The sequence below is a fragment of the Acinonyx jubatus genome, chromosome A1 (genome assembly GCF_027475565.1).
Source record: "Acinonyx jubatus isolate Ajub_Pintada_27869175 chromosome A1, VMU_Ajub_asm_v1.0, whole genome shotgun sequence".
In the NCBI taxonomy this organism is placed as follows: Eukaryota; Metazoa; Chordata; class Mammalia; order Carnivora; family Felidae; genus Acinonyx; species Acinonyx jubatus.
The window spans coordinates 97,189,453-97,206,694 of NC_069380.1; the positions used below are offsets into that span (position 1 = coordinate 97,189,453).

Sequence of the window (17,242 nt, forward strand, 5' to 3'; positions counted from 1 at the left end):
AGTATGAAGAAAGTTGCATCTCTAACTCATATAGGAGAGTACATTTACTATCTCAGGACTTAGAAGGCATTGTTTTAAAGAAGATAAAAAGAGCACCAACCATAAAGAAGCTCATTGATAAATTCTTTAAAATTAAGAACTTTATAAAAGAGAATCCAAATGGGAAAAAAAGCCATAAACTGAGAGAGGATACATGAAGCTAACAAAAGAATATTTTTCTAGAATATAAAATGGATAGGATACATTAACAGTCATTATAAAATAAATACAAATATAATGAGGCAAGTGACACGAGAAAATGGCAAAAAAATTAAAAAATATTTCAAAGAATATGAACTACTTATGACCAAACAAACAAATAAATAAATAAAAATTTGATCAATGTCAAGAGAAAATGATAACTACACTGAAATAATAGTTTGGGGAGCTTGGGTGGCTCATTTGGTTAAGCATCCAACTCTTGATTTCGGCGCAGGTCATATGTCACTGTTTGTGGGTTCTCTGTGCTGATGGTGTGGAGCCTGCTTGGAATTCTTTCTCTCCCTCTCTCTATGCTCTTCCCCTCTTCTCTCTCTGTCTCCTCCACCCCTCAAAAATAAATAAATAAACTTTTGAAATAATAGTTGAAGTCTACCAGATTGGGCAGAAGTTAAAATACCTATTAATATCAGTGTTGATGCAGATGTAGAAAAGCAGAGACTTTTATATACCCTGCTGGTGGAAATAGAACCTATTTCAACCACTTTGGAACAGTATTTGGTATTCAGTAAAGTTGAAGAGACACATATTACATAGCAGAAATTTATTTCTTCATCTGTATCCTTGAAAATTTATTGCAAATGTCAGCCAAAAGCAAGTCCACAGTGGCATTAATTAGGGCAGCAAAAAACTGAAAATAATGTAACTGTTGTCAATACCAGATGGATAAATATATTGGTGTAATTATATGATAGGATTACATGTAATTAAATGATTATATTATACAATTATATGATAGGATTATATGTAATTAAATGATTATATTATATAACTATAATTATATGATAGGATTACATGTAATTAAAATGAGTTCAATTACCCTTATGTATCAACATGGATGATGTTGATGTTAATTTTGTTGAGCAAAAAAAGATGACAAGAATACATACAGAATTATTGCATTATGTAAAATGTAAAACTACTGTGTTATTTAGAGATTCATAGTTACGTATTTTTTTTAATATTTATTTTGAGAGAGAGTGGGGGAGGGGCAGAGAGAGGGAGAGAGAGAATCCCAGGCAGGCTCTGCACTGTCACCTCAGACCTCCACACGGGGCTCAAACTTACAAACTCATGAGATCATGACCTGAGCCGAAATCAGGAGTCGGACGCTTAACCAACCGAGCCACCCTGGCACCCCCATAGTTATGTATTAAAACTATGAAGAATTAGTAAGGAAATGATAAGTACATAATTGAAGTTGGTGGTTACCTTAAGTGTCAAGGAACAAAGGGCTTCACTCTGGGAATGGGAACAAGGGATTTCAGAGATATTGTAGTGCTTTATTGCTAAGCTGGGTGGAGGGCATGCGTTGTTCATTTTATTGTTATTTAAAAAATGTATATACTTAGAAGTTTTTCTAGTATATATTTAACAAAATATTTTTTGATAAATAAAAACAGGAGTAAAGATGTGTTTTTCTTTCCAAGGCTGATGGAGTTGGACAATCATTTAATATAGGTTTCCAGAGTTAAATGAGACATTGTGGGAAATTCTTATTATTAGAGATAAAAAGATATTTCAAGATCCATTAGAGGCTATGTAAGGGTCAAGAAAATATTTTTAATTTTTCAGAAGTGGTAACTTGGAATCCTTTATATCAGACTGCTGTATTTTTTTGCTCTGGTTCCAAAGGGACCACGAGAATGTCTGCAGTTATATCAAAACACAGGATGAATTGTTTGTTGGTTTATGCTGTCCGCTATTTGAAACGCCACACCAGATCTATAACCTTCTGTGCTTCAACTGTGCCAGGATGGTGGCTCAGGGTTCTCTAATCAGCCATCAGCACCCTGTTTTCCAATCTCCCTGCCCAGATGCCTCCCTACTTTAGTGATTGCTCTAGGGCAATCAGTCCTCACTGAGAGAGCTGTTTCTTTACTGAGCCCTGAAAGTGTGAGTCTGGCCAGACTCAGAGTTTTCATAATCTCCCCACCAGGAAGCTGCCTAAGGAAAGTAGGTAACTGGCAAGAATTGTTTCAGCATGAAGCTCTACAAGGCTGTCTGTGCTGTCCCAGGGCTGGTGAATGAAAGGACATTTCCAGAAAGACATTTTCTAAGCCCTTGAATAGCTTTACCATAACAACTCAACAATCAGCCTCATATTGTCTGGCTAAAGAGAAACCACTGTCATTAGCAGAAAAAAAAAATAGGGCTTATACTCGGTCTGTGTTAGAGTCCGTTTCTGTGAAAATTATCTACTTATTTGGCCATTTGCAAACAGTTTCCCTGATTCAATTGCTTCTTTGATCTCTGGAGTGGTGATTGTTGTAATAGATAACTCCCTTCCAAAGAGCCTGAACTAACCTCACTTGGGATCAATACTGAGCAAAATTAAAATTGAATTTATTTGATGAGGTTTAAATTGAATTGATGTCTGCGAGGAAACTCATGTATTTCTGCACAGTATGCTGTACGTACTGAATGTATATTTTTTATTTTAATTTTCCTACATTCTGATGTTATTTATAAAATATGCATTTATAATATGTGGCATCTCGTGTAAAAATCTTTTCTAGAAGTTAAAAATAAATAGAAAACTAAATAAAGTCAGAAAAAAGGAAAAGAGAAAAAAAAAGGAGTTAAGAAACAATACAGGAATCTTTCCTATTAGCTTTGAGGGCATATTTCTCCCTCCCACTCCATACTGCCCAGGGTTAAAAAGCTTTTCACATAATCTCCAAACATCCCAAATCCTCATGAGGAAATGTTGTATAATCACAGATTATCACCTTCTTTCTGATTTGTTTTGTGATTGTGGATAAGCCATTTAAGGTGTCCTCTGCTCTCCCCTTCTGTCCCTTTGAACAGGGTCTAGAATTTATTGACATGGATGCTTGACAGTTGAAAAAGACGATGAATAATTTTGTAGTACTCTGTGGCACTCCTGATTTAAAGGAAAATCTTAAACCTCTGTGAAGCTATAAGAGTATTTGTCGTCTCTCTTGTGGCTTCTGTCATTATCTGTCTTGGCAGGTTTAACCATCACAACACCAAGTTGCTAGTAATAAGAAATAAACGGGCGTTTCATCCTTCAGAGATGCAAATACTACGCATGTTTTGCATGTTGCAGAAAGTAAAACAGATGAGATTTTAGACATGGATTTGAGGATTCTACAAAAGCCCACACATGAACATCCTTTAAAAACAATTTTGTACTTAGATAGCTTTATTATCTTTACTACTAATAAAAAGTATGCAGTAATTCATTGTCAAATTTCCAGAAAAAAGGATTTTACTTTGAATTTGTTCACTCGCAGTCACTGAAAAATGTATTTATTTGTATCTTTAAAGAGTTGTTAGAGGTGCCTGGGTGGCTCAGTTGCTTGAGCATCCCACCACGGCTCAGGTCATGATCTCACAGTTTGTGGGTTTGGGCTCTGTGCTTGACAGCTTAGAGCCTGGAGCCTACTTTGGATCCCGTGTCTCCCTCTTTCTCTGCTCCTCCCCTGCTCCTGCTCTGTATCTCTCTCTTTCAAAAAAATAGACATTAAAAAAAAAAAAAGAGTTCCTAGACTCATGAGGGGTCCAGCAGTTACAGGAGATTAATAATACAATAAATGTGATAAATTGCAGTACTTATTTAAAGCTCCCCAGCAGCACCATGAGGAATAATCGAGTCTTCTCAGATGAGAAGGAATCAGGGAGAGCTCTAGAAATGTGATATTTGAAGTGGATCTTAATTGATACCAGGAGATGGTGGAGGAGTGAAGGGGCAATCCTTAGATCTTTTGCTTTCTTTCATTTGCAAATGAACAAGCCAAAATTAAAAGGGGCACAATCCCAGCCAGGGTGGAAGCTCCCTGAGAGTCTACCTCTCTCTTCCTTATATGTAGAGTGACTGGGGTTCCACATTTGTGACTCTGCTGGAGGCAGAAATTCCACTCTCATTAGAGTTGTCTGTTGAACCTCGTGATTTGAACCTAGTAAGAGCTTATAGTCTACTGTGATTTATCACTGGGTATTAACATCACTGGGTATTAACATCCACAAGGTAGACAAGACTACTTTGCACTTCATATGACCTAAGAAGAAATAATTTGTAACAAGTAAACCAAGTATATTACAATACAGAGTCAGCTGGAAAACAGCTATTATCATAACTCAAAAAGCAGGACATAATGTTTCATATTTAGTATATCAACTACGTAAAAATATGCATAGAAAAGAAAAGGGAGAAATGACAATATAATAGTGGTTGCCTCTGGGAGGTAGAATTATGGTTTTTTTTTTTTTCTTCATACTTTTCTGAACTTTATAATTTTTCTACTAACAACACTAATTTCTTTTAGAGTAACAGAAACTATATTTTTAAAATACAGCCTTCTCAATTCAACGATATCATCTAATTGTTTCCCTCTTGAAAATGGGAGTTATTTTTTATCTCCATTAGATGGTGGCAGAATTTCAGATACTCCGAAAGCAGTATTGTTTTAGATCTTTCTGGTTTCTCTCATTTGCAAAGACAGCACTGTCTTTCCTTGGTTAGGTTTGGTTTTTTTCCACCCTCTGTGCTTTTGAAGCTCATTGTGAGGTTCAAGTGTTCCCCCTCCTAAAGGGTCGGTTGTTATTTGTGACTGTATCACGTAGGCCCTGAGCTGATCTGAAGCTTGGCTCAAAAGAGGCCACAGCATTCTAGAGGCTGCTCTCAAGTCTGTTGGTTACGGTTATCTGCCAAAACTTATGGTCATGCTTCAGGGTATCCCTTCTGCTGCCTTCCTTTCTGTCATTATACCTGTTGATTTCATTTTATCTTGCCTGCCAAGGTGGCTTCTTTCTCTTGCCCTTTTGCCCACAGGCAGCTCAGAGGAGCGATGCCTCTTAATCACCAGTCAGTTCAGCAAAGCCCACCTGGTGTGGGGGAAGGTCTTCTTCTCTGCTTGAAGACTTCTCTGTGAGAGCCCCTGGTTGATGTCTCATGAATGTGGAGGTATTAGGAAGTGATGATATTGGGGCCCTTCACTTTGGAGTGCATCTTGATGCCCCTTGTCACATTACAGCCACATTATGCCCATCGGTCTCCCCACAGAGATGCCAGCCCCCTGGTTTTAAATCTTTCCTTCCTTGATTATACACATACCATCTGGCCAGGGTGCTGACTCCGTAGCCACCTTCCTCGGCATCTTTCCTTGTGTGTTGTGGATACAGTGCTTCGGCTGCCTGGAGATGCTCTGCAGAGTGCGCTAGCACAGGTGACTGTCTCGGTCCCTGGTAATGGAGTTGGGCTTAAGGGTGGGGCGTGGGGCAGGGGAGGAACAGTCCCCATCAGTGGTCAGTCAAGTGGTCGCTGGGCATGTCTTGCTTCATAATGCGGTTACAAGGAAAATGGGGCAGAGGCTTGGTGTACCGCCGAGGAAGGCATTTAGAGAAACTCCCTCAGTTACTCAGGCATCCCTAGCCCCATGTGACCTCACAGCATGTGAAATGGGAGCCTGAGCGAGGGCAGCCAACCCAGCAGGACTCCTGGAGAGACAACAGAGACTTCATAACTTGGGTCATTTGTGGTCATCTCTCTCTCTCTCTCTCTGCATATATATTCAGTATGTATATATTTATTGGTGTATTTATTTAATATGAAAGATCTTTTTTTAAGACCAAACACCATGCCCATAGATGATGTTTTCATTTGTTTTGTGAGTTAGCTGTCTAGGTAGGCTCTCCTCCTATGCACACATAAAGTCATGGGAGCTTTCCCTAAGTTGGCACATATGCAGTATTAAAAAGTAAAAACTTACTTTTGCATTTTTTTTTTTTTTCAGTTTTGGAAAACTGGTAAGTGTAGGGACTTGCCTGTGTGAACCATATGTTCGAATAAGTGCTGGGAGGATGGGAACAGAATCTGTTTTCCAGGAGATAGATGCAGTGTGAGTGTTGAATGATCTATTTGCCGTTTAACACTTTTCACTGGGGTGCCTGGGTGGCTCCGTCTGTTAAGTGTCCTGACTCTTGATTTCGACTGAGGTCGTGATCTCACAGTTCGTGAGTTTCAGCCCCGAGTGGGGCTCTGTGCTGACAGTGTGGAGTCTGCTTGGGATTCTCTCTGCCCCTCTCCCACTCAAAATAAATAAATATACCTAAAAAATTAAAAAGAAAAACAACACTTTTTATTCTAGCGGAGCTGGGAATTTTCAGACCTGCAGCCTCTTCATTCCCTTCAGCCATAATGGTTTCCAACTGTATCTCTTCCCATTAACTTCAGAGGGATTTCCTTGTTTCTCCGGGGAGGTTTGCAGTTGTGAACATATTTCTTTACCGTTTCTCAATTTTAGAAAAAAAAATTTTTTAATGTTTATTTTTGACAGAGAGACAGAGCATGAGTGGGGGGGGGGGGGCAGGCATAGAGAGAGAGAGAGGAAGACACAGAATCCGAAGCAGGCTCCAGGCTCCAAGCTGTCAGCACAGGGTGCAACACGGGGCTTTGAACTCACAAACTGTGAGATCATGACCTGAGCTGAAGTCGGATGCTTAACGGACTGAGCCACCCAGTTGCCTCCCCGTTTTTCAACCTGTTAATTTGCCGATGATATTGTTCTTAGGAGGTAAATCCTTCCAACCCACTAAATTTATTAATTTTGTTGTTGTTTTGGCCTGCATTTGGAAAGCACACAGGAGGAAGAATTCTGCGTTCAAAAATCTTTGTATTTTTTTTTTTTTTTAATCTCATGTATTCTTGGTACCATCAAATTACAGGTATAATGTGAAAGCGGGCCTGCCGTGAAAGGAAGTTACATAAAAAGTGAGCCTTGGGTCATGAGCACAGTGACATTGACTGACTGTCCTCCCTCCCAGCCATCTAGAGGGTCATCCCATTTTTCAGGAGCTGCCTGTGGGATGGGCCGTCACACTACATGGCATAGCCTCTAGCTGTGACCTGCAGCCCCCAAATGTTGTGGGGAGTATGGCCAGAGTCGCAAAAGATGAGTCTGCAAAGTGCAGTTAAGTGAAGGTTCTCATACTCGAGTCCGAATGAGGCCCTGACTCCAGAATGCAGCTTCTTTTTATTAAGATAATTGCTAAAGACTACGTGCATAAAGTCAGCTAAGCAAGCGTGTTAATCAGTCTAATGGTGTAGCTTTTTAAGGTTGAATTTCGAGTTAATTGGTTTCTGTATCACTAGGAAGTGTCAGGTGTGAAGGAGGATCCGGCCCTGGACCATGTTCATGGCTCTAGGCATTCCTTACGAGCTGCAGCTGCGTTCAGCTGTGTAAACATGCCCTAAGGCCTTGCACCTTCTCCAGCCCTTCCCTTTTGAAGTCTTTTCCTTTGATACTTCTCTCTTGCATCTCCCACACCCAGACCTTGTTACGCTGACACAGTGCACAATCTCAAGGGCAGCTATCCATGGGGTCTCCTTATGGAGCGAAGCAATTGGTTGTCCTCTGTTGTCACGTGGGCAAATCCCTCATGCCTCTTACCCCTGCTTATTTCAGTTACCACCACAAGTACACACCTCTCCCTCTGTCCTTATCATCTGGATTCTTTTCCCTGTACTGCTCTGCACAGCCCTCATCTGACTCCTCCCTGCACCAAAGCCCTTCCACAAACTTCCCGCTCAGGTCAGCAAATTCTCTCCATCCTCATGTTGTTACAGAACGTTCCCTTGACTTCCTGACCCAAACCATAAACCTGACTGTCATCAGAGGGCATGGTTTTCCCTCAGAACTCTGCCACACAGGCAGTTTCCCCTCCCACATCCCCATGTCTTAGGGCGTGAACGTAATTTCCTCATCCACCTAGTTCCTCACTGTCACTTCTGTTGACCTGAAAACAAAAAAGCCATGCAAGAGTTTATCCCAAGCGTTTATTTGGAATCAAAGAATTACAGTTTAGGTAGACAGATTTAGGTAGAAACCCAAAAGAGTGTCCCACTTACAGGAGGTAGACTCAGAGTTTTTACAGAAAAATGGGAGGATTAGGTAAGTTGTTTTTAAGAGGAGTTCATCCGTGCTGACAAGTAAGGCTAGCTTTGTACTTCATTGACTGGTCAGGAGACGTGTTCACTCTGCACAAGTTCACTTTTATCAGTAAACGGGATCTGCTCCTTCTCGCTGACACCTTGGAATGTTGGCAGTTTGGCGCAGTTTAAAGATTTAGAAAACAGAACATGCAAGGTAGTTCCTTTGAAATGGCTGCTCCAGCTCTATTTTGAAAATGGCTCCAGTTCTGTCATTTTCCACACTTTTAAACTGTTATCTGTCATTCTGCTTTCTCTCCTCATCCCCTGGCCACACTGAACCTTTTTTTCTTTTTCTTAAACCATCTCAAGCTCTTTCCTATCTTGTACAGCCTCATACAGTTGATCCTTGAACAACATGGGTTTGAGCTGCACAGGTCCACTTATACGTGGATTTTTTTTTTTTTTTTATAAATACAGCATGGCCCTGTGAATGTATTTTCCTTATGATTGTCTTAATAACGTTTTATTTAACTTACTTGATTGTAAGGCTGCAGTGTATAATACATGTAATAGAGAAAGTATGTGTTCATTGACTGTTGTTATTGGTAAGACTTGTGGTCAACAACAGACTGTTAGTGGTTAAGTATTGGAGAGTCAGAAGTTACATGTGGATTTTCAGCTGTGTAGCAGTTCTGCACCTCGCATCCCCTGTGTTATTCCAGGGTCAACTGTACCTGCAGTTCCTTCTTGCTGGTAAAGTTCTCTCTGCTGGGGTGCCTGGGTGGCCCAGTCAGTTAAGTGTCTTACTTTGGCTTAGGTCAAGATCTTGTGATTCATGGGTTTGAGCCCCACATCAGGCTCTTTGCTGACAGCTGAGAGCCTAGAGCCTGCTTGGGATTCTGTGTCTCCCTCTCTCTCTCCCCCTCCCTTGCTCACACTCTGCCTCTTTCTCAAAAATAAATAAATATTAAAAAAAAAATGACAGTGGTGGATAACATAGAGGACCAAAATCTGCCACCCCAAAATGTGTCCTTTTAGCATGTGTCTCATTATTTTAAGCTGATTATTTGTAAGAAACAGGATTCATGAAATTTTTCTTGCCTCTCCCGCAACCACCTAAATGAATTTGGGTAGATAACCTGTTTCATGAAGTGAGCTGTCACCACAGATAACCACAGTGTAATAGCAACGGGGAGTGACAGACAGGGAGGAACCCGGCAAGGCCTGTCTGATCAAAGCCCTCACTCTGTTCCATTGTTTCTTAGCGGCCCAGCAAACTTGTGTTCACCAAACATTTCTCTTTCCATTCTTCCTGTGAACTGGTTTCCTTTCCTTTAAGCCTCAGACCCCTACCCCTTCTCCTTAGTCCAGAATGGCATTTATACCTCACCTTGCCTGTCTTTGGAATCTGTCCTGTTTATGTGGATTCCCCTATGTGCATAATTAAATTTAATTTTCTTTTAATCTGTCTCCTGTCAATTTAATTCTTAGAACAGCCAGAACGTTGAATGGTAAAGTTTTTCCTCCCTAACAGTAACATAGGGAGTTTGCTAAAATTCTTTAAGTCCATAACGGAACTGTGATACTGCAAGAAAAGAAGGAGGTAGGTAGGGAGGCAGAGGCAGGGGTGAGACCAGCTATGGGTGTGTAAGCTTGCATACACATGCATGTGTAAAGTAAACGTTTTCCCTGTCAGTTTGGAAGCTTAGGAGAAGGTGTTCAAATGTTTAGAATTTTTGAGATTAAAAATAATTCGGGGGGGGGTCCCCTCTGGATGGCTTAGTCGGCTAAGTGTCAGACTCCTGATTTTGGCTCAGGTCATGATCTCCCGGTTTGTGAGTTCAAGCCCCAAGTCAGGCTCCGTGCTGAGTGTGGAGGCTGCTTGGGATTCTCTGTCTCCCTCTCTGTCTGCCTTTGCCAGCTCACATGCTGTCTCTCTCTCTCTCTCTCTCTCTCTCTCTCTCTCAGACATAAAGAAACATTTTTTTAAAAAACAATTCAGACAAATGAAGGGGAGTCTGAAAAGCAAGGAGCAGGTACAATGTGAGAGATGGAGTGACATTTCCTGCTCCCTCTCACCTTACAAAACCACTGTATTCCAAGAAAATAAGTAACAGTAAATTACCTGCTTTGAAAAAAACAAATCTAACTGTCTATACAGTTTGTTATAACTAACGCATTCTAAAGAAGTATGTTATTTTAAAATACAAAATGTTGCACTTTGGCATTTCTTGAGTACCACAGCCGACACTTGATACTCATTCAGATATGCATGTAAATGCTATAAACACAGAGTATTTTACTTACCTATATGATGGGCAAACTAAAACGCTTTCCTAATTAAAAGCATTCCCTATAGAAATGCATCCTGCACACAAACTAGTAATAACTTTAATAAGACATTAGTGTTTACTCCAAAATCTAAAGGTGACATAGGTAATGTTATATAACCTACAATCCAGGTACGTGTCAAGTTAAACCAAGCAGGACTGACCTCAGGCAAAACTGACCTCAGGCAAAACAAGTTTATCCTTCATACCCAGGCTTCTCCCCCCAGTTCTAGAAGATTTCTATAGCCAGTGCATTGCTGGGAGTTATTTGCTGACTTTATTTCTCCTCATCACAGAAAGCTTATCTCTGCCTCATGCCTGGTCTCTTCAACTCTCTACTCCCCAATTCCCATGGTATTGCACAGAATTTCACCCTCTGTACCCCATTCCTTCATGGTTTACAGTATTTAATGCTAGGTAGCATTAAAAGTCATTCCTGTTTGTGGGGCCCCTGGGTGACTCAGTCAGTTAAGTGTCCAACTTTGGCTCAGGTCATGATCTCGTGGTTCGTGAGTTTGAGCCCCACGTTGGGCTCTGTGCTGACAGCTCAGGGTGTGGAGCCTGCTTTGGATTCTTTGTGTGTCTCTCTCTGCCCCTCCTGCACTTGTGCTCTGTCTCTCCCTCTCAAAAATAAGTTAACATTAAAAAACACCATTCCTGTTTAGCCTGCTAATTAGAACTAGGTTCACATGGCCCCGTGTGAACAGAAGCCATCTGAAGACTATACCATGGCTTTTTCTCGAATGCCTTGGTTATGTAGTTATTTAACTTCCTCTGTGAACCTACAGCCCTGTGTATATCTCTGAACACGCAATACTTAATAGAGGAGTTATTACTGTCTAGGTCTTTATCTTATCCCAATTACACCACATTCCTTTCAGGCAGATAGCGTATCTTGAAGGTTGTTGTATCCTGACATGTAGCCCAATACTTAGTGCATTATAAATGGCTCACAAAAAAGCTACTGAACTTAATTGTCAAATTGAAGCTCATTTACTTGCACAGTCCAGAAGCAGAAATTGCATTTAAGAGGGAATTCTTTTGGGAAAGACTAAACTATTAAGAGCAATAATAGAGAGGCAAAGGTAAAGGTAAAGTTTTCCCCAGTTCATGGAAAAACTCCCTCATGTTGGCAGTAAGTAGATTCAAAACACCCTTGTAGTTGAAACACAGTTAACCCTGTGGGAGAACCTGTGTTCAACCTTGATAAAGTCCAGGAAAGAATCGATTTCAGAAACAAAATGAATTTGGGCCATTTGCTGTTGAGTTGCCATTTTTACCTAGGCGATACTTATTGTTTGTTAAACTCAGCAAAAAGGAAACTACCCAAAAAAGTTTTCAACAATGAAAGTACAATGTATTATATAAGTCACCATCAATTGCCTTCTGGAGCTTAAAACCATAATGTATGTAATATCCTGGTCCTAAAAAAAGAAGCAGTGCCTCCAGAAAATAAAGGAAAAAAGAATAAATTGATTTTGGAGTCAGACAGCAATGATGGGTTGACATCTATGGCCTGTTGCAGTAGGGACCAGATTCTAAAACTTTGAGCTATGGGAAATGACTCGTATTACTGTTCTCTAGATGTGAGTTCTAGAATCTCCAGATTCCAAGAGGGAATGAACCCTGCCTGGGGTGAAGGCAGCAAACCTGAACTCTAGACTCAGCATCAGTGTCTTCAGATCCCCTGACAAATCACTTGAGCTTGCACCTCCAATTCCTTACCTGAACACCACAAATGTTGAACTTGATGTGATCTTAAGGTTCTTTCAAGGCATATCCTTAAATAATATCTTCTTTTGGGGGAGTAAACATAAAATGGGATAAAACTGTTCATAAACTGTATAAGTATACACAGGCTTGGAGAAACTACCCTCCTGTACCATCGACAACTCCCAATCAGAGGCAAGCCTCAGATCTTGGAGCTTTTTTCTTGAAGATGGTGGGCGTGCTGGCCACAGATGGCTCACTGCTGAGTCCTGTTCTAGGCGTTACCCTCAGGTGCAGGGAATTGACCAGTAACAAACACTTCTTCCCAGGAAACAGCTCGCCTCCAGCTCCTGATCAATGCAGAGGTCCAAGAGCTCATCCCTCTTGCTTCAATTTTGGGACAACACTGAAAGACCATCCTAGCTCCAGAGCAACCTAAGGATTTGGAGCCTGTGGTAACTGCACTGTCTCAACAGATGTTCCCATAGAGTGCTGGCTTCCTCCCCCCAGCTCAAACCTGCTCCCCTCACTCCCTTATAGGGATTGGATTCAAAAGGATTCCACAGTATCCCCCCTGCCAGCACATCTCCAACTCAAGTCTGGGTTCCGGGGACTCCAACCTCAGATGGTTGGTACTAAAAATGGTCCTAGGAAGCAAATTATAAAATGGAATTTTAGAAAGCTTATAAGAAGGATCCCTTCACTGGTAATAGCTGGAATACTTCTCATTCCTGGCATGTACTGCTGGTGCAGTTATAAAAATGTATACCTGTGGGGCGCTTGGGTGACTCTGTAGGTAGGTTAAGCATCTGGCTCTTGATCTCAGCTCAGGTCATGATTCCAGTTAATGAATTAGAGCCCCGCAGCAGGCTCTGTCCTAGTGGTGTAGAGCCCGCTTGGGATTCTGTCTCTCCTTCTCTCTGCCCCCCCCCCCCCCCCACATGTGAACATGCTCGCTCTCTTTCTCTCTCAAAATAAATAAATAAAGTCAAAAAAATGAAAGAAAAATCTTAACACCTGTGGTAAACTGGAATGAGTTGTCCCTGCGTCAGAAAGCACTAACAGGTATAGAGTCTGGGATATTTGAGAGGCTGAGGGAAAATGAAATTATAAAAATCAAAGAAACAAACAACTTCTGCCGGCAGCTACTGGTGCCCTGTAGAAATTCAGTGAAGCTGTGGGGGACCGGTCTCAAATTTAAAGCTAAGTATAAAAGTCAGAGGACCTCCTTGGGAATATGAAGAGATTCACATCTACTGGAACCAGAGCGCAGGGAAAACTTAAGATCAGGCCTAACACTGTATTATAAGGTAAAGTCTAGAGGAGGAAAGCTGAATTCTCACCCCCTGCACACATGCCACTCATGGTGGGGACATCGGGGTTGAGACCCTTGAGAATCTTAACACCTCACATCCCCCTGAACTCTCTAACCCTGCAGAAGTGCTTACTCTCTCAAACCCTAGAATGCTGCCCTTGCTTGCTGATGATGCAGAGCCTTGAAATAGAACACACACCCTCCTAAGGTTCTCCGCCACCTCTACTTCTGGCTACAAGACAATTTGTTTTTAATTTTTTTAATGTTCATTTATTTATGAGAGAGAGAGGGAGACACTTCATCAGAACCAGGCTCCATGGTGAGAGCAGAGAGCCGGATGCAGGACTTGAGCTCACAAATGGTGAATCATGACCCGAGCTAAAATCAGAAGCCTAACCTGCTGAGCCACCCAGACAGCCCCAATTACAAGACTATAAGTGAGGGTCAAATCACAGCACAATCTGGCCAAACAAGGCCTGGGCCTGCTAGTGAAGGAGAGGGAGGTAGACGGAGCCACAGGCCCTGGCGAATGAGATTCATCAGGAACCTGGACAGTGTGTACGGGGGCTGGACGCTGAAGGCACTGGAGCAAAGAGTGTGGAGCGCGAAGTTGGAATCAATATGGGGGATACTCTCCTCTGACACAGGAGTCCATAATCTGGCAAGAATCCTGAAAGCTGATGCTGACACTCTGCTGGGATGGCTCTTAGAAGCCTAGAAAGAGCAATGAATGGCCTGCACCAAGAAAACAAATGTCAGAACAGTTGTGATGATGGAGAACGGCTCAAAATGAACAAGAAAGGTACTATGCCAGGGAAAACATTATAATATAAGGAAAAAAAAAAAAGTGAAAGACCTTTTACTGCTCACTGGCCAGCTGTGCTGTAGTGACAGGCTTAGAGATCAATATTCTGTGTCCTGAAGCAGTGGGGGAGAAACAGCGGAGATGGTGAGAAACTTATTGCTGGCTATTCCTTCTACAATGAGGGTAAGTGAAGAAGACGCTGCATAGTACTGGCCTACTGGATACCAGTAGGAATTTTGTCATTTTATATAATTTTATAATTTTTATAATTTATAATCCTGAAATAATAAAAGACTGGAATTCAATACTTCAGAAGCAAGGAGTATGCAGTTATCAAAATGAGACACAAAATGGAGTGGTGAATGTTTCCTTATCAGGTGTCACATGCTCTTACGTTTTCAAACAGTCTTCCTAGCCTCTGTTCAGGGGCACAATGACATCACTTTGAAATGGTGTGAACTTTGTAAGCATTTCTTTTAAACTTTGTTAGGACAAAAGCAAACACTTTAGAGTTAATTTGACCTCACTCATGAGGCAATAAGTATCCTTTTGAGGACTGTGCCCTACGTTCCATCTAGTATGACAGGGGCACCTGGGGGGCTCAGTCTGTTGAGCATCTGACTCTTGGTTTCAGCTCAGGTCCTGATCCCAGGGTCATGGGATCAGGCCCCAGGTTGGACTCTATGCTGAGTGTGGAGCCTGCTTAAGCTTCTCTCTTTCCCTCTCTCTCTGCACCTCCCTGCCTCTCTCTCTCTCTCTCTCTCTCTCTCTCTCTCTCTCACACACACACACACACACACTCTCTCTCTCTCTCTCAAAAACAAACAAACGAAAAAACTAGTATGACAGAAAAACTAAGCTAACATGACTCATGGAACACAATCAAAATGCAACTTTCTCCCATTGTCCCTTTAAAATTTACACCATGAAGGAAAAATGTTCTCTTGCCCTTAGAAGAAACTCTCCACTAATCCCTATAAGTTTTTGTTCTCATTTAAAGTTAAAAATGTCCTCTAGTCACTTTCATATGCAAAAAGCTATCTAGCTCTCCAATTAAAATTAACCAGGCATAGGGGTGCCTGGTGTCCCAATTCTTGGTTTCGGCTCAGGTCATGATCTCACGGTCCATGAGTTTGAGCCCCACTTTGGGCTTCATGCTGTTAGTGCAGAACCTGCTTGGGATTGTCTCTCTCCTTCTCTTTCTGCCCTTCCCTCACTTGTTCTGTCTCTCAAAATACATTTAAAAACAAAGAAAGAAAGAAAAAAAAAAACCTTAACAAAATTACCCAGGCCTAGATGGTCACCCAAACTCAACTCTGGTCTCAGGTTGTGGCTGAAGGTGAGTCATTTGCAAATGGCAAAGGGGAGAAACAAAGACGATCTGTCTCTTTCCTTCACTACTTAACCAAGTCTCTTGCTCTGCTAACTGAGTTTCTGACACTCCTATGGAAGAATCTAGGAGGGAAAGGGAGTTTGGAGTCAAGAGAAGTCATATATGCTGGGTGGAGGTATCCTCTGTCACTGGGTCCCTCTGAGTGACAAATGTGCAAATGCCAATGTGGAATGCCAATTCCATCTCATCAGAACCTTTGTGAACTTTCCAGAGATGTTCCCCTCAAGCCATGCTAAATCTCTCTGGCTATAGTTCCTGCAGTGTGAAGAATACACATATTTTTCTGAGGGCCCCTTCCTGGTTGGCCCCAGGAATCCAGGTAAAACCTGTCACACAAAACTCCCTCTTGGTAAACCTCTCTGGGAGGTTCTCTTGGGTAGAATTCTCAACACTTCCCCTGGTTCTGTCTTCCCGGTGGGGTCCACCCTTGATCCACAGGAAGCACACATCCTTTGCACAGGTATTGCTGGGAGTGGGATATACAGTAAAACCCTGGTTTTGAAGCATAATTCATTCTGGAAACTGCTTGTTATCCAAGGAACTTGTACATCAAAGTGAATTTCAAGAACCATTGGCTCAGCTGCGATCATGTGACGTTTGGCAGCACCTACCACTCATCGCAAGCCATCGCTCATTTATCAAGTTAAAACTTATTAGAAATGTTTGCTCGTCTTCCGGAACCCTTGCAGAACAAGTTACTCACAATCCAACGTTTTACTGTATTTCATATGCCCCTCTGTTCTCTTTCTTTGCCCTGCAGCCACTGGCTGAGAGCAACAACCTCTCATCTGGACCAGCAGGTACAGGTTATGTTTTCCCAAGTTGTCCTATTGAAGTGGTACCACCCTCACCTCCTCTTTCCCAAGGAGAAGTGGGAATCAAGGCAAGAATTCACAAACCCCTTTTCTCTTCTCTGGTTCTTGATGCGCCTGACCATCTTGAGCATCTTGATGCTCCTTGGTCCCTGGGAGGAGTCCTCATGTCAGAAACAAATTTCTCCATTGCTTTTTGTTTGTTTGTTTGTGTATTTTTGAAAGATGGGGGGGGAGGGGGCGGGGAGAGAAAACTCACGCGGGGGAGGAGCAGAGAGAGGAAGGACAGAGGATCCGAAGGAGGCTCTGTGCTGACAGCAGAGAGCCCAATGCAGGGCTCAAACTCAGCAACCATGAGATCATGACCTGAGACAAAGTTGAACACTCAGCCAACTTTGACTGAGCCACCCAGGCACCCCCCATGTTTTTCATTTCAATATAGCACCTTTCCTTTGCATATAGCATCCACTGCCCCTTGGTGCCATGGTCACAAGTTAAATTTTATCATGTAACATTAATGTTAATATGTTCCTGTTACTATCCCTCCCACTTGTGCCAAAGAACAAGTAATGAAACACCCCTTCAGTTTCATAGTAAATACCTACATCATAGACTTTCTGAGTCTGAAGGTAAATCTGTGAAGGTTCATGGAATATAGCAATTTGCTGAGTCAAGAATTTGAATCACATTAGCTAACAAATGAGCTAGTGAACCATTCGACA

General features: G+C 41.9%; 1 pseudogene; it reads left to right on the forward strand.

The window, feature by feature from the left end:
• Nucleotides 1-14,456: 14,456 nt before the first annotated feature.
• The window catches only part of LOC106975244 (rho guanine nucleotide exchange factor 39-like), a 133,667-nt pseudogene continuing 130,881 nt past the window's right edge, over nucleotides 14,457-17,242 (forward strand).